The sequence below is a fragment of the Pelodiscus sinensis genome, chromosome 1 (assembly GCF_052426305.1).
Source record: "Pelodiscus sinensis isolate ZL-2025 chromosome 1, ASM5242630v1, whole genome shotgun sequence".
Classification (NCBI taxonomy): Eukaryota; Metazoa; Chordata; order Testudines; family Trionychidae; genus Pelodiscus; species Pelodiscus sinensis.
In genome coordinates, this window is record NC_143052.1 from 194,878,587 (window position 1) to 194,896,425 (window position 17,839).

At 48.9% G+C, this 17,839-nt stretch overlaps 1 protein-coding gene and 1 pseudogene across 1 annotated transcript in view; one reads left to right on the forward strand and one right to left on the reverse strand.

Annotated features, from left to right (window-relative positions):
* The window catches only part of LOC112547000 (histone H4 transcription factor-like), a 29,759-nt gene extending 24,332 nt beyond the window's left edge, over positions 1–5,427 (reverse strand). The window contains exon 1 of the mRNA XM_025188403.3: positions 4,928–5,427. The gene's annotated coding sequence lies outside the window, so the exon portion shown is untranslated. The remainder of the gene's footprint in view (positions 1–4,927) is intronic.
* A 7,051-nt stretch (positions 5,428–12,478) lies between these two features.
* On the forward strand, positions 12,479–16,140 carry LOC149525687 (uncharacterized; annotated as a pseudogene).
* The last annotated feature ends 1,699 nt before the right edge of the window (positions 16,141–17,839 follow it).

The window sequence follows — 17,839 nt, forward strand, 5'->3', positions numbered from 1 at the left end:
TGGTTTGGAGCTTGGAGAGAATGGATTCCTCTCCTCCTGTCTTTATGAGGTCCCAGATAACCCAGACACTCCACGCTGGCACTCTTCTGCACCCATGGGAACTGGAGATCATGGTACTTGAAATACTGGAAGTCATGGAAGTGTTGGAATTCATGGCCATGCGTGCTCCTCAGGTGTGACACCCACTAGGAAGTGTGCTCGCAACACTGGCCACATAAGAAATGAAATTCAAACTTTTTCAGAACTTTTCCTGTTCACCTGGGCTACGTCTACATTGGCCCCTTTTCCGGAAGGGGCATGTTAATTTCAGAGATCGTAATAGGGAAATCCACGGGGGATTTAAATATCCCCCGCGGCATTTAAATAAAAATGTCCGCCGCTTTTTTCCGGCTTTTAGAAAAGCCGGAAAAGAGCGTCTACACTGGCCCCGATCCTCCGGAAAAAGCGCCCTTTTCTGGAGGATCTTATTCCTACTTTGAAGGAGGAATAAGATCCTCCGGAAAAGGGCGCTTTTTCCGGAGGATCGGGGCCAGTGTAGACGCTCTTTTCCGGCTTTTCTAAAAGCCGGAAAAAAGCGGCGGACATTTTTATTTAAATGCCGCGGGGGATATTTAAATCCCCCGCGGATTTCCCTATTACGATCTCTGAAATTAACATGCCCCTTCCGGAAAAGGGGCCAATGTAGACGAGCCCCTGGAGTGCAGTAGAGGTGCAAGTTCTGGCTAAAGTGGTCAACGAGAAGCACTGTGGGATGCCTCCAGAAGGCCAAGAACCTTGATTTTCTACACTACTATGAATTCAACTATAGATTGAATAGATTTGTACCTTGCATATGCCAGGATTTGTGAGCTACCAGTTATGCCAGGGCATGCGACTTGTGTGAAATGTAATCAGTCCTCTGTGATCCTGCCTGGGATGCTTGCGCTCATCTAGAAAGGGAGCAGGGCAGCAGGGTGCCTATGGCAGCAGGGGGGAGGTGGCAGGGTGCCTGTGGCAGATGGGAGTGAGGAGAACCAAGTTCATCTGGGTAAAAATTTTTCCTTAAGGAACAGCTGAGTCTTGGGCTGCTTGGTTTCTTAAACCTAGGTCAGCCATGTTGCCCAGTCTAGAAAACCAGTGAGGGTGAGTGATGCTCTAGGTCTTTAAATGTTAACACGTGTAAATTTATTTGTTGAAGTTAGTGGGACTACTCAAGACCTTAAACATTATTGACATAGTTAAGCATATACAGGAGTGGGGCTTTATAAGCTGAGTCATGCTTAAACACATGTAAATTTTTGTGGGACTGGGATTTTAGATTATAAATAAATTGGAGCAAGCACTATCTCTTAAGTAGGTGACTGTATAATTCCAGTACAATAGGGCTCTTCCTCGTCTTCTAACGATGCAATGACACTCCTTGGTCTTCTAATGATGCAATAGCCCTTTTGACACTGGGAATTGCTTCTTCAGGGAATCTGTATTGTTTCAGCAGCCAAGGATCCGGTCCAGGTATTGTGACCGCTCCATGCACCAGGCCACAATGCAGTTTGTTTGGCAAAAGTACTTCGGTATTTACAAAAGATTGCCTCGACCTCAGGCTCCTGAGGAGGTTTATGGTATTCCTCCAAGGCTTTGATAGCAGCAACTCGGTGGGAAGCTGGCACCACAGTTTCCACTTGGTCCATTGTAAAAGGGAGTCATAGATTTGGCAAATCCACCATCACCCCAAGTCTTTGTATGATGTCAATACCCATACTGGGTATACCAGTTCCTTCCAACTGGTGAACCCCAAAGGAAGCTTTTATTTCCCAAGTTCCAGTTTTATAATTCACAAGTTTAGTGAAAGGTATGGCCATGCCATCCCCTCTTGCATAGCCTTCCACATGTAGGTGGGAAGCCACAGGAAGAGCAGTTGCCTCACCATCCCCTTCACAGCAAAGTATAGATAATGCCGCCCAGGGGCAGCCCTAGACTAGCTGCCAGCAACTGGCGCCCTAGGCGAACCATGCAATCGGCGCCCCCACCTCCAAACCCCTCAATGATATTGCACCACCATTTGGCGCCCCATTTAACTTGGCGCCCTAGGCGACCGCCTAGTTCACCCATATGGACAGGCCGCCCCTGATGCCGCCCCAGTATCCACTAACCTGTCCTGCACAAATTTCCCAAACCTCCCCGTTATAGTCACCACTGCAACCAGCTGACCCCAGTTATCATTATGTAAATTGGCGGAGCCCAGAGTGGCTGGGAAGTTAGGGGAAAGTCAGAACAAATTCAGGGTATCGTCCCCTGAAGATTTTCCAACCCACTGTTGATGGGACACCAACCATTGGTTAAGTTCAGGGGTAGGAAGCTCATCAATGTCAGATTTCTTTTCATAACCTAGCAGTTGGTTCCATATTAGCCTACGAAAGACCTTGAAATCACTGTCTGGCTTCTGGACAGATTGTCGATTTTGATTGGATGGTGCACCTCTGAAAATGACCTGCCCCCTTGAAGCTGTTCTAGGACTTCCTTTGCGCTTCCCAGCTATAGAGTTGTTACCTCTCCCATTGGCAGGGATTAAAGTTGCAACCTTCCTTTCCTTAGGACCAACTGGGAAAGCTCCCCTCTGAAGCTCATACCCCTCCCTGAGCTTTGCCTCCAGCTCACCCAGGGAAAGAGCATGAGGCTCAAGGGTCCTCACAGCAATTTGAAGAGCAGGGCTCAGCCCTTGAACTACCGATTCCTTAAAATCAGTGGAGTCCCAGTGTAGTCCACCAGCTAGCACATACAAGATTTTCTTCCTTCCTACATATTGCTCTGGGCGTTCTTCCATTCTCTCGGAGTAGAATCTGCCGACTACTCTGGGGAAAGAACATCTGATAGACACCCTGATACATTGCCACAGGATTAGGGGCACTAGCTGTTTGTATCTCTTCTGGGAGCCCAAGATATTCCTCTGACCTAATGCATTCCCTGACAAGAGCAGCTATATCCCCCACCACTAAATTTGGGATGGCTGAAATCCTTGCCATCCAATCTACAGCAGTCTCACGAGTTGGGGGTCCAGTCACTTCCTTAGAGCCTGTGCCTATTCAGGAGAAAACACCTTGCTCTCATGCCTTGCTTCCACCCTCTGCTGGTTGCCCCTATCTCGAGTTACTATAGTGGTTGTAGCTGAAACAAAATACAGGACTATGTAGCACTTTAAAGACTAACAAGATGGTTTATTAGATGATGAGCTTTCGTGGGCCAGACCCACTTCCTCAGATCTGATTTGATCTGAGGAAGTGGGTCTGGCCCACGAAAGCTCATCATCTAATAAACCATCTTGTTAGTCTTTAAAGTGCTACACAGTTCTGTCTTTTGTTTCAGCTAGACCAGACTAACACGGCAGCATCTCTATCACTATTCAGCCTGCATAATTTTGATTAGCTTACACAAAGCTGCTTGAGATTCCTCAAGTTGGATATTTAATGAGGCCATTATTCTATCCTTTTTGGACACAGTAAGGTCCTGAACCTGCACTGTGAGCCGACTAGATTGAGTAACACATGCCATGGCTTGCTCTTGAAGCGCATTGATTTTAGAATGGAGCTTATCCAACTCAGCCTCTTTGGTGCTAACATTTGTGTTGGCCTTTAATATTTGACGGTCCTGCTCAGCCACAGCTTCTACTAATTCCTCCATGGCTGAAAGGAGGCCATATAATAAGGCTCTTTTCTGATCTTTTGTTGAGAGCCGTGGCTGTCCTGCCACGAATTTTGCCAATTGCTTTTGCAAAGTGTTCCAGACCTCTCGTCCTTGGAATGTTCCCTCTCTCCATGGGTCTTTGCCTTTTGCCAACTTATAAATTGCCTGATGAATGGGCAATTTCCCCTCGGGCTTCTACCCTGGCCTGAAACAATTTGCCCACGTGCACATGGTCACTACTAATTGAGCAAACCTTCAGCCAATAGGGGTATTAATTCCCCTTAGGGAGCTGAGCACTGCTACAGTTGGGATCACTGAAGAGTTTTCTGCCTCTCTGACCCCTAATGTGATTCTTGCACTGTGCTGCTGGATTGCACTTGGGCGCCCTCTGTCTCTCTCTGCACTGGAACTACAGCATTTCTTTCACCCTCTAGAGTTGACAGCTGCTGCTCCCAGTATCTGAGCTGCCCAACCACTCTAACCCACTAGATTTCCTAGGAGCTAGTCGCCCTCAGAAAAGGCTCTGTACTGGTTAGCTAGGCCGGCTACCTGCCTTTCTGCTGACCCCCATCCAACAAGAGGCTTGGAACTACAAAAGTTCCAGTGGGCGTTCGCTGTGCCCGGATCCCTTGGAAATCGTCCCAACAGGAACCCTGAGATGAAATTCCTCTATGGGGTCTCAACAGTCCCAAAACAGTCTCCTGAGCAGCTAGCACAGAGACTCCTCTCTGCTTCTGGTGCTCATCGTTTTGGTTTTCTGGCTACTAGCCTCTGTGTCTTGCCCCAGGGGGGTTTCAACGGCCTCCACACTGCCAGCTGCTTGACCACCTTCCCCGCTACTCCCAAGTCCCGAGTGCACTTAGGGACAGGCAGACATTCTTCCTCTCGCTCAGGTATTACACTCACAGCCTTCGTCCAGTGGGACCCAGTTTCCAAGACCAAATGAACCAAAAAAGAAACCCGTAATAGAAAAGATAGGAAAGAGCGATAAGCACAGGGAAGGGGAACAGGAAAAGCCCCCCACAAATGTGTTTTGGGGTCCTGCCGCGGTTGCCAGATTAGTAAGAGAAAGGAGGACTCCAGAGACAAGCTCCTCGCTGGTTCTCACCCCTTTCACATGTCTACCAGGGCACCGAATGAGGAGTCCACACACAAACTTATGAAGGAAACTACTTCATCTAGGGAAGGACAGAATAACTGGGTCTGGAAACTGCAGGAGTCACACACAACACACGGAGGAGGGGAGCCGAAATTAGGCCTCCTGTCTTACCCAGCTCCAGGGACAGCTGACTCCAAGTCTCCTCTCCGGATGACAGGGATGGGGAACGACTCAGCCACAGTAGGGGCGTAGGCTGGGCCCTCACTCAGCACCACCCTGGCCCCTTGGTGCCGTCTCAGGCGCGTTAGCCCTGCCTCGTCCGACGAGCCGCGTGTGCTCCCCGGTAATCGAACACCCCGTCGGTGTCACCCCACCTTGCTCACGACTGACACTCCACGCCAGAGCCCAGCTGCCTGAGCCCGCTCAGTGCAGGGGCTGGAGGAGGAGAGAGCCCCAAGCACCCTGAGCGCCCCCTAGCCATGCACTCCTGTCGCCTAGCAACACTTTCCCACTCTTTCCCGGTTTCCCCGCCTTCTCCAGGAGCCAGGAAGAGGACTGATCAAAATGGAGGCTCGCCTGTGGTTCGAAACAAAACAAAATGGCGAACCCACAAATAAACCACTCAAACCATTTCAACGTAACTGATTGCCAGCAAGGTCTAACACGGACACCCTCCACCTGTTTTGTTCGCCTGGAAAGTGCTACCAGACCATTGGTTGTTTTTCCGGTTTATCCTGCTCAGACTAACTCGGCTACCCCCCTGAAGCTTCCATTAATACAGAAGCCCACATTACCAGCCCACCCCCTCCTGCCTCCATTTTACCCCTCGCCCCAAGTCCCCTCCCGTAAGTGACATGAGCCAGGGGATTACTGGGGGGCCTGGCAGGTGCAGCTGCAAGGATCAAACCTACTCCACACTCACCCCGCTACCATGGTGAGCAGTAGGGGTCGGGCCCCCCTGCACTACCTTGCACCAAGCCCCCCAGATAATCCCCTGGGCTGCCTAAGTACCCTGCAGGTCCCATCCATAGGATGGTTGAGGCGCTTGCTGGGGAGTCCACCAAACTGTAGGCCATGAAGTGAGATGGCTCTGCCAGGTTGCCTGACAACCTGTGCTCTGGGGCTGGGGGGAGGGAGCTAGAGCAGTGTTGCCTGCCCCCTTCCCCATTGCTCTGGCCTAGGAAGGCTGGGGACATGCTACCCAGTTCCCTGGTACTCTGTGGGGGGCACTAGCCTAGGGCAGGGGCCAGCAGCCACACAATGGGAGAGCTGGGGAGATAGGGCAGGGGCCAGTGGTCACAGTGGTTTGTTCAGTAAGATGCCTGAAAGCATGTGGCTAGAAACTTTCTTGCATGTGATATAGCTTATTGAATTAGGTATTAGTAAACCTCTTCATTTTTCCTGTAATCTTTTCTGACTCTTCTGCCTTGATACTTTGCACTCTTAAAAAATATTTTTGCACATAAGCTGACACATTAACTACAGGTAGAGAGTGGGTAGCCTGCCACTGAAGTAAGTCACGTGGCATTTGTCAAGGATATGCAAGTTTGAACTGACTACAGCTGCATGGCAGAGGATTAGAAAAACCGAATCTAAAGAGATTGGTTGCATAGCTGCCCTGTCCTGTTTGAAATCAGTTCAGAGATGGCCACAGATGTCTTGGTAGATCAAGTCCTGGTGGACAGATGGTTGAGTCCTTGGCAAAAGAGTGACTAATGATGGTTGTTGCTGACCACTCATTGCGCCAATCAGATTTCAGTCATATCCTGTAGTAGCATAAATGACTATAAAGGGATTCTAGAAGACAGGCTTGCTGGTGGTTCAAGAAGTCTGTGTACAAAGGCAGATCACTGTTCTCCCAGATCTTGGCCAGCAGCATGATAGAGGTTTTCTCATGGCGAACATAGGGCAGTGCTATCTTACTAAGTATTGGTAGCCATGGCAGTGGAGTTGCCTGTAAAGTCCCAGTAACAATATGCAGAACTTTACATTTTGTATTTATCAGTCTCCTGTGGGTTGAGCGACACCAGCAGGGGAAATATGTGGGAAGGCATAAGGGGGCACATGCCCCCCAAATGCTATGAGTGGGAGGGGCAAGGAACTGGCTAGTAGCTTGCAGGGCCAGAGCCTCTGGGTGTCCAAGGGGAACTAGTAGAGGGGCATGGTGCCCACAGGAGAGGTCTGGCCTCCCACCGTACTCACCGACAGTGGCAGTCTCTCTTTGGGGAACTTTTTGGATCTAGGTCCCCCCAAAAAGTTTAGATTAAAGCCTTAGTTCTGTCCTCTCCTCCCCACAGAAAAAGAAAAGAGAATCTCCATAAACAAAATGGGACTTTTCTACACCTTCTTACATTTTTGTGTGTACTTTGTTTGTAATTTAGCTGATATTGGTTCCCCTGGGCATTTTCTGCAACACAGTGGCCATCCATTTATATTGCTATTACACTGGATGGCAGCATTGAATATGTTGCAGCCCTAAGTCCTTAATAATTAAAATAAAATAAAACAAAACATAAAATTGTGAATTTGGCCCCACTCCTGCAAATACTTATGCACCAGTTTAACTTGAAAGGAGTGCATGCATTTACAAGACTGCCTTTATTTGTAGTTAAATCAAAGCCATGGGTTTGATTAATTTTGCTGTACACTGTGATGATTTCCTGAACAGTAAGCCAAGGTTAAAATAGGGATGTTAAAAAAAATTAAAAACAGTAATCATGTAACTGTTAAAAATCCTAACAGTTCCATGGTTAACCAGTTTACCTGGGGCTGTATGACCAATGAGACTAGGGAGAGAGGGATGGTGGAGGGGTGCCCCGTGTGGCTCCTAGGGAGCCAGGTGCCCAATGCTGTGGCCTCTACAGTAGAGCCAGCAGGCTCCCACCACACGCTGGCTCCTTGCTGCCTCTGTAGGGAATTGGCTGCCCTTAGCTGTGGGTTCTGCCAGCCCCACTCCTGGGGCACTGGCTCCACTCCCTGAGAGCAGGGCCATTAGCCAGCAGTGTTTGCCGGGAGCTGGCATGTACCTGTGGAGTCCAAAGGACAGCCGGCTTCCCCAGAGCAGAGCTGGCACTTCAGGAGTAGGCCTGGCAGAATGCACAGCATGGGACAGTCAGCTTCCCAGCAGCCAGGAGCTGGCACACACCTACAGCATCTGAAGCCTGGGACAGCCAGCTCCTCACAAGGGCAGAGCTTAACCAGTAACAGAAACTGATAAGCATCAGTTTATTGCTTGATCAGTTAAACTCTGACATCCCTAAATGATAATCAGTCAGAATTTCGGTTGTTACAAACTTCAGCTGAATACAGCTATATCAGTGTTTAGTTGAAATTAATTTTCAGACCATGTTCATTCAGGTGAAGTCTTTGCACTTATGATTGATACGAATTTCTGATTTGGTTTACTGACTGATGACAGAACAGAATATTAAATAGGAAGGTAATTTAATCTATTACATATTTGAGAGAGTTTCTCTTTGTCCATTCATCCATCCGTCTGTTTGTTCAAGAACTCCTCGTAAACGGTAAGAGCTAGGACCACCAAATTTGGTAGGCAGCTTCCTCTTATCATAACTTAAAGCAAGGTCAGGGTTTGGTTGTGCAAGGACAATGGGATGGGACTGGAATGGGATTGATTCTCATAGGCTATGTCTACACTACAAAGAAAAGTTGGAAAAAGATATGCAAATTGCAAACAGCAATTTGCGTTATCTTTTTCTGCTTTTCTTTTGAAAGAGGCTTTTCCAAAATTTGGCACATCTACACGGGGCCAAATTTCAGAAAAACCTCCTCTTTCAACACATCCCTTCTTCCTCGTAAAACGAGGTTTAGAGGGATGGCAAAAGAGCGCATCTGCTTGTCTGAATTTTTTTTTGAAAAGTGGATGCATTCCTTGGATGCGGCATAGCTTTTCCGATCCCAGAAAAGAGCTGCAGTCTAGACGTAGCCATAAAATAGAAAGGGAAGGTTGCGCTATATAATGACCACATGGGGGTAGTAAGGGGATGGAAAGCAGAGACAGTTATACTGTACAGAATGACCATAGGAGGGTAGCAAGGGGCCAGAGATAGGAACTGGGACAGATATAACCCCATTGGGGCAGCAGAGGGTGAAGACAGAAAAAGGGGCAGCTAGCTATGATATATTTAAGAGTTTTTGTGTCAGGGACATGCACCCCTTCCCCAGCTGTGCTTGCTGGAGCTGCAGCAGTGATGGACAGGCACTTCTCATCTGGCCCCAAGCTGCTGAAGTGAGAGAGGGCTGGGGTAGTTCTCACTCCCCGGGGCAGCCTGCATACCGAACCTCTCATCTCCAGCCTCACCCCAGAGCAATTATTTAAATGAAGAAAAACAAAAATGATTTGAGTGAAGGACCTGAGTAACACCAGATAAATCTTTTAATGTGTTGTGAAATGAAAATAATAGCTTTGGGTTTGCCAAGCAGGCATATCTTCAGGAATGCAAGAGCAATAGTGTGCCTTGTAAAATTTCCCTGCTAGCAGCACATTATTGTCACCTGTGTAACCTATTTTCTCAGTTAGCCAACCGCACACATAAATTATGCCTACAGGAAAACTTACTTCATGTTGAGATCTGTATGTACTGCATGGGAAAATGTTGGGAGAAGAGCAAATGAAAATGATACATTTTCCCTCAGGAGCAAGTTTCTCATTTTTTCTTTTGATTACTCAAGTTAAATAGTTCTAACTTGCATATGTACAAAGATGTTTGTTTTGCTTGAGTAAAGCCTGAAGGATTAGGGCAAAAATTGACTAATCAGGACTTCTTCACACATATCAGAGAAATAACTAAATACAAGATTGAACAGATAGTTTAGCACATCAGACTATCTTTTTGATCCTGTATCTAGCTCTGACACTCTTAGGGTACGTCTACACTACAGCGCTAATTCGAACTAACTTAGCTAATTCGAACTAACGCGTCTAGAACTAAAAACTAGTTCGAATTAGCGTTTTGCTAATTCGAACTAGCATGTCCACATTAAGTAGACCCTGAACCGGGCTTAAGGATGGCCGGAAGCAGTGCCGGCAGGGCATCAGAGGAGGACTTAGAGCATGGAGATGCTGTCTCAGGCTAGCCAAGGGCTGTGCTTAAAGGGACCCGACCTCCACCCCGGACAGACAGTTCTCAGGGGTTCCCCGCTTGCAAAGCAGTTCTGGCTTGGAGTGCCCGGAGTACCCACACTGGGCACATCACACCCCTCGCCGCAGGCTGCCATCTGGGGAGAGGGGGCAATTGGGGGGCTGCAGGAGAGCTTCCACACCCAGAAGCCTGCAGAGCCAGCCCAGTCCTCCCCATCGGGGGCTCGTACCCCATTCCTCCCTCACCTCCTTCCACTTACCCTTCCCTAGCCCCTTTTCTTGATGTACAAAATAAAGGACAATTGTGTTCAAAAATGGAATCTGTCTTTATTGAACAAAACTGGGGCAGACTGGGAAAAGGAGGTGGGAGGGGGAAGAGAGAGGGTGGGAGAGGGGAGGCCAACTACAATGATCAGGGGTTGGGAACAGGTCCCATATGAAGAGAGGCTGGGACTTTTCAGCATAGAAAAGAGGAGACGGAGGGGGGACAGGATAGAGGTCTCTAAAAGCAGGAGTTGGGTGGAGAGGGTGCATACAGAAAAGTTCATTAGTTCCCATAAAGAAGGACTAGAGGACACCAAAGGAAAGGAATGGGTAGCAGGCTTCAAACTAGTAACAGAAAGTTGTTCTTCACAAAGCAAAGAGTCAACCTGTGGAACTCCTTGCTGCAGGAGGCTGTGAAGGCTAGAACTGGAACTGAGTTTAAAGGGAAGTGAGATCAAGTCATGGAGGTTGGGTCCATGGAGTGGTATTAGCCAGGGGGTAGGAGTGGTGTCCCTGCCCAAGGTTTGTGGAAGGCTGGAGAGGGATGGCACGAGACAAATGGCTTGGTCACTGTCTTCGGTCCATCCCCTCCAGGGTCCCTAGGGTTGGCCGCCGTCGGCAGACAGGCTACTGGGCTAGATGGACCTTTGGTCTGACCCAGTACGGCCATTGTAAGTTCAGGGTCAGGGGTCTCAGTGGACTCCCTTGATGTTCATGCACACCTGCTCCTGGGTGGCCAGGCTGGCAGCTCTCCTGCCCTAGCTGGCCACTTTCCTGTGCCTAGTGCGGAGATCGTGGACAAGGTCCACGATGTCCGCACTAGCCCAGGCGGGTGCCCACCTCTTGCGGTCCCGGGCAAGCTCCCAGGAGCTGCCAGCCTGGTCCCGGGAAGAGGGGGAGGGCTGGGGGACATCGGGTGGGTGGCTCGATCCGTGCCAGGTGCAGGGTCTGCTGGCTGGGTGCTGGCAGGCTTGCACCTGGCACGGGCACCATAGCCAGCCCGTGCCCCTTTAAGGGGTCCGGGGCCGGGAGAGGGGCAGTAGAGTTTCCCTGGTGTTGGCCAGAGTGGCCACCAGGGAAACCTGGGGAGGGCTAGCCTCCCACTAGTTCGAACGAAGGGGCTACACACCCCTTAATTCGAACTAGTAAATTCGAACTAGGCTTAATCCTCGTGGAATGAGGTTTACCTAGTTCGAACTAAGCGCTCCGTTAGTTCGAATTAAGTTCGAACTAACGGAGCGCTAGTGTAGCGCCTATCAAAGTTAGTTCGAACTAACTTTGTAGTGTAGACATACCCTTAGTAACTCTCAGCCCTGAAGAAAACTATATACGCTCAAAAGCTTGTCTCTTTTACCAACAGAATTTGGTCCAATAAAAGATACTACCTTATCCACCTTGTCTCTCTACAATCAGAAACAGGCATTTCTTTGAAAAATCAGATTAGGATCTTAAATATGTGGGGTGTGGAGAGAATGAGGAAGGAAGAACAAACATCTCTCAATTTTTCGCTTCTTTTTGCAAAAGAGTATGTATAACAGCTCTGAGACATGTCACTTTCTGGGAAGGACAACAAAATGAGGGTCTGCGCCATTTCCTTATCATTCTAGTATCTCGAACTTACTTGCCTGGAGTATGTTTCACCTTTAATTTGCTGCTTCCCTCAACATGATAAAATGTTCTCATCTCTTTCACAGTGCAAAGCAAGTGCCCTTGCAGGAATGACTGTTTATAGTTTTCCAACTCTCTATGCATTCAGCATACACTTCTATACTACTAGGTAAACGCTTTCTCTCCATTTATTCTTCACAGCACAATTTTTGTATGCCGGTTTATATGAGCCGAGTGGTTTAAAAACCTATTTGATCAAGTCCCCACTTTGTGTCTGCAGTCATTTATGCCCCTCATATACTGCCACCCAGCTCTGAAAGCAGCCCAGCACCGGTAATAATACAGAAATAAGGTTGGCATTGTGAACAGGGATATCTGTCAATGTCACTTTTCAGTTAGCAGCAGACTAAAAACGCTCCATTTTCACCCTTTCCTCTGTGCTGTTGCTGCTACCCCAGGAAGCTGGCAGCCTGAGCCGGACTATCAGCCCCCTGACGTAGCAGCAAGGTGGGGATTGGCAGAAGAATGGGGAGGAAGGACAGCCTGAATCCAAATGGCAGGACTCTGATTTTCCCTTTGATTTCTACCTCCCAGGCTTCTGCAGGGGTGCCAGTTACCAAGAGCTGACAGCGGGAGCTCTTTAAAAGGAAAAAATAAATCCTTTGACAGGACTGCCCCTGACTTTGAGAACTCCTGAACTAAATAATTTGGTGGTTCCTTCTAGCATGAAATTCTATGAGTAAGGTGAAATGCTTTCATCTCCTCAAGCAGAAGGAGAAATTGAACGTGAGTCTCCCCCCTCCCAAATGAGGGGTGGTCTCATATTTTCAGGTTCCATGCTGCCAAGGCTTAAGCATGGGGTTAGGTGTTTGCAGAAGTGAGCCCTAAATCAGAGTCGAAGGCAATGAAAGTGTGTGTGTGGGTGGGTGGGTGGGTGGGTGGGGAGGGAGGGGAAGCATTTGCAGCCCAAGCTCTCAGCATTTACCCAAACTCTCACAAATAAGTCCCATCCTCTCTCCCTTTACTCAGCATGCAAAGGAGGTGTGCACTGCCCCTGGGCAGTGGGGGCTACATCGTCAGCATCCTCCAGCTCATGGGTGGGCAATAATTTTTAATGGCGGGGGGGAGGGAATGCCAAGATTTTGGTAAGTGGTCAAGGGCTGCACTACTGTAGCAGGGGTGTGCTGTCTGGGATGCAGGTTGGGTGCAGAAGGGAACTTGAGATAGGGGACTGGGATGTAGGGGAAGTGAGGGGTCTGAGAGGGAGTTTGGGTAAAGGAAGGGGCTATGATCTGGGGCAGGGGCTTGATGGTGCACAGCCCACTAGGGGGGATGGGTGCAGAAGAGGATTTTGGCCTGGGGAAGGTGCTCTGGGAGGGTGCAAGGTCTGGGAGGGAGTTGTGACCTGGGTGAAGGGGGTACAGAGAGTTGGGTGGTGACATGGGACAGGGAATGAGGTGCAGAGTCAGGGAGCGGGTGTGGGTGTAAGAGGATTCTGGCCTGTAGGAGGGGGTATCTAGTTTGGGAGGGAATTGTGACCTGGAAAAAAGGATACAGAGGGTTTGAGTGGTGGCCTGAGGCAGGTTAATCAGAGGGGAGAGAGGGGCTGGGGTGCCAGAGGCAGACTGTGGATGGGAAATGTTTACCTGCAGAAACCTTAGGCAGACACGCTGCTCACTGCTCCACATGGCTCTGCTCTGGGTATGAGGGAGTGGGGAAAACGGGGAGGGAGGGAGGTGGTGTCCTACACTGCCCCTTCTCTCAGCTCCTCTTGGCTGGAAACGGAGAGGTTGGCCAAGGGGAGCTAAGAGATTTTGCTGCAGTAAGGAATAGCATGAGAAATCTCCCTGAGGGCACATCTAGACCACATTTTTTTTGAAAGGAGATATGCAAATTCAGCGCTAATTTGCATGTCTTTTTCCGATTGCTTTTTCGAAAGTGAAAGTCTGGATGCAGTTTTTTGGGGGGGAAAAACCCTTTTTTGAAAAAAACCGCTCTTCCTAAAAAAAGGTTTATGCGGTTTTTCGAAAAAGGGTTTTTCCCCCAAAATAATGCATCCAGACTACTTTCACTTTCCAAAAACCCACTTTCGAAAAAAGATATGCAAATTAGCACCAAATTTGCATAGCTCTTGTCAAAAAAAATCTGAATATCTCTTTTCAAAAAAAAAAAAAACCCAACCAAACATAGTCTAGACATGCTCTCAGTGTCCAGAGCAGAGAACAGCTGGCTTTTTAAAACTATGAGCTGTGTTTGTTCTCTGCCTAAGGGTTCTTGTAAGGCAGCCACAGGCTGGATCCAGTGGTTTGTCAGGCGGAATCCAACCTACTGGCAACCTCTTAAACTCATAGAACACTAGAAACGGAAAGGACCTTGAGAGATCATCAAGTCCAGTCCTTTACGTTCACAGCAGGACCAAGCACCATCTAGATTTGGGCTACTGAACACACGACCCCCGGGCCACTTGTGGCACACAGCCTGTTTGTGGCCCACGGTACAGTTTGGATTTACGGGGGGGGGGGGGGCTCAACACACAGCCCACGGGTGGGATCCTTTGAACATGGCCTCTACTGGGAACCCGCTCCACAAAGGCGAGGCATCTCCCAGGCAGAGTGAGCACTGAAAGACACAAGTGGATGGGTTGCCTGAAACAGATAGGTACAGGCTGTGGGCGTTTCTAGCCCCCCAGGAAGGAGGTGCCAGGAGCGCCAGGGGCACTGTGTGAAAGAAGCTATTTCTATGTACATGCAACCACACGTAAGCTGTGGCACTCAGCATGTGCTGAGAGTATTATTATGACCCCTGGGGCTTCCAAAGTTGAGTAGCCCTGATCTAGATCATCCCTGATTGATGTCTATCCAACCTGCCCATCCTCTCTTTGGGGGCCTGTCTCCTTGCAAGGGGCATGGCACTGTGCCCTGTGCTCCAACCAGGAGAGAGATGCTTTAACTTCCCGCACTGAGCTAGCAGGCAGTGGCTGCTCTCCCGAGCTAGAGCCACTGCACCCAGTTTCCCAGCAGCTGCTGAAGGTTATATGCAGGGACTGGGCTTCTATCTTTCCTACAGGCATGGAACCTGACAGTTCCCCCCTGCTGCCCTAGGGATTGGCTCTGCCACTCCCAGCTTCGATGTTGCCCGTATCCCTCCCCCACACACTTTCCTCTGTCTGCCCAGCCTTTTTTTGTGAGCAGTAGCTGCCACTGCTACCAGGAGCAAGGCTGGACCTCTCTCTTGGAGGGGGGAGAGAATCAGCCCCAGCCTTTGGCTGGCTGGAGCACATGGGAGGCGTTCGCACTCTTTGCACCCCTCACCTTGCGTATGGGCCTGGATACAGTGGCATGTTCTGACACTCAGCTAAAAATGAATTCAAGCTTCACTGTCTATGCAAAAAAGGACAAAGTTGATTGGATAGTAAGTGCAGCACATGAGAGAAGTTTATATTGTGCTGGGAGGCCAAAAGCTGTTTCAGTCCTATGTATTTCCTTGGTGTGGTTTTTAGAAAAGTTTAGTCAAAATCATGTTTACATAGGCCTGGTCTACACTGCATATTTAAGTCAAAATTAGCCGCGTTAGGTCGATTGTCTAACCAATGAGTCTATAACACCAAGTCTCTTCCATGGACTTTAAAGCGGATTTCTGTACACTTTGAGAAGAGGAATAGTGCTCAATTTGACCTTCCATGATCAACTTTGTGATAGTGCAAGATGCAGTCCTGTTAAAGTTGACATTCTTGGACTTCAGGAGGTATCCCACAGTGCCCCAATGTGACCACTCTGGACAGCACTTTCAACTCTGCTGCACTCCCAGGTACACAGGGAGAGCCCCAGAAAATTTTGAATTTCATTTCCTGTGGGGCCAGAGTGGTGAACCCAGCAGCACACCTGACCATGAATGCCCAAGGTCACAAATGAGCTCTAGTCTGGTGCAAGCAGGAGATCTTGGATCTGATTTCTGTGTGGGAAGAGAAATCTGTGCAGTCAGAATTCAGAAGCAGCAGAAGAAACACTGCTCTAATATGCCAAAATTGCAAAGGGCAGGGTGAAAAAAGGAGACAGCAAGGACATCCAGCTGTGCTACATGAAAATAAGTTGCTCAGGCAAGCGTACCAGAAAACAAAGGAGACAATGGCTAGTCCAGGTCAAAGCCTCAAACATGCTGCTTCTATGAGTGGCTGCATGGGATTCTAGGGTGGGACCAAACCACCATCCCAAAACTGTCAGTGGATACCTCCCAAGTGACTTTTCCAGCAGTCACAAGCAACAATGAAGAGGACATTGATGAGGAGGAGACTGCTCAGCAGGCAAGTGGAGCATCTAATCTCGGCAGCCAGAACCTTTTCCTCACTCTGGAGCCAATCTCCTCACAGGACTTATTTCTGCAGATCCTGATGGGGGGCAGGCATGTCTGGTGAGTTCATATTTGCAATCATTCTACAGTGGTTAAACGTAATTGGGTTTAAGCTTTTTGATGTGCCCGGAGGAATAGCAGCCAGTCTGCTTATACAGCAGAGGCTCCCTGGAAAAGTCTAGAGAAGGAATCTTCCTGCAGCTCTCGACAAAGATCTCATAGAGGTACTCTCTAATCCTGTTTGCAAGGTTTCTAGAGAGGGTTGCCTTATTCTGTCCTCCATGGTAGGACACCTTCCCACATCAAGCCAGCAGTAAGCCATTTGGCATCATTACAGCACAAAGCTTTCTGCAGAGAAGCAAAGGGCACCCAGCACAGCAGAACCATTGTCGTTCCAGTGCAACAGAGAGAGAACAGGCTGCAGGAAGTCTGCACAAGGGATAGATGTGCACTGCAGGACCGATCCTGCAAAGTACAGAGCACTCTGCTCTTCAGCCACACAGTAACTTAAGACATTCTTAACTTTGAGGACATAAGGCATTTCCAAGGACTTCAATGCTTCTGCAGGTTAAGCATGTGCTTAAGTGAGCTGCTGGATTGGAGGCAGCATTCTGAGCACCTTGCAGAATCAAATCTTGCAGTTTGCGTAGAGATCTCTGGGAGAGCTACCAAATTTCTAGATAATCCTCAAGTAGCTGGAAATTGAAACACATATAGATTCCCAAAGTAACAGTAGAATCTAGAAGAATCTTTAACTGTTTCTTCTTCTTTCTACCATTGCTAGTCTGGCTTCTCTGTGAGGACTTCATTCATAGCATTGTTGTCAATGACAACTTAAGGGAAGGCAAAATTCTGCAGGCCCTGGAATGGCAGTGGGAGGCCCCATCCACAGCAGACACACTGTATTTCCCTTCTCAGAGGAAGCTAGAAATGGGAGATGTTACAACATCTGTAGTCTTTGTATATGGGCTGGCATGTAGACATCTCTACTCACAATTTTCAGGCTGGGAGATTGTTACTTTTAACACACACACACACACACTCCATTTTCTGAAAAGTGAACTCTTGAATATCTGTTCACATGTCAACATCAAACAAAATTTCCAAGATATTAAAAGACACATACTTTGCTATTTAGACAGACGGAAAAGCTATATACAGGCAGTCCCCGGGTTACGTACAAGATAGGGACTATAGGTTTGTTCTTAAGTTGAATCTGTATGTAAGTCGGAACTGGCGTCCAGATTCAGCCGCTGCTGAAACTGACCAGCGCTGACTACAGGAAGCCCGACGCAGAGTTGCTCTGCCCCGGGCTTCCTGGAATCAGCCGCTGATCAGTTTCAGCAGCGGCTGAATCTGGACGCCAGTTCCGACTTACATACAGATTCAGCTTAAGAACCCCAGGCGTCCCCAAGTCAGCTGCTGCTGAAACTGATCAGTAGCTGATTCCAGGAAGCCCGGGGCAGAGCAACTCTGCCTGGGGCTTCCTGTAGTCAGCGCTGGTCAGTTTCAGCAGCGGCTGACTTGGGGACGCCTGGGACAGAGCAGCTGGGGTGCTGCTGGGTTGCTCTAGTAGCGCCGCTCCTCGGCGCTACTGGACCAACCCAGCAGCACCTAAGCTGCTCTGCCCCAGGCGTCCTGATTCAGCCGCTGCTGAAACTGACCAGCAGCGGCTGAATCAGGACGCCTGGGGCAGAGCAGCTGGGGTGCTGCCGGGTTGGTCCAGTAGCGCCCAGACTGATACACCTAATAATAATAAAACT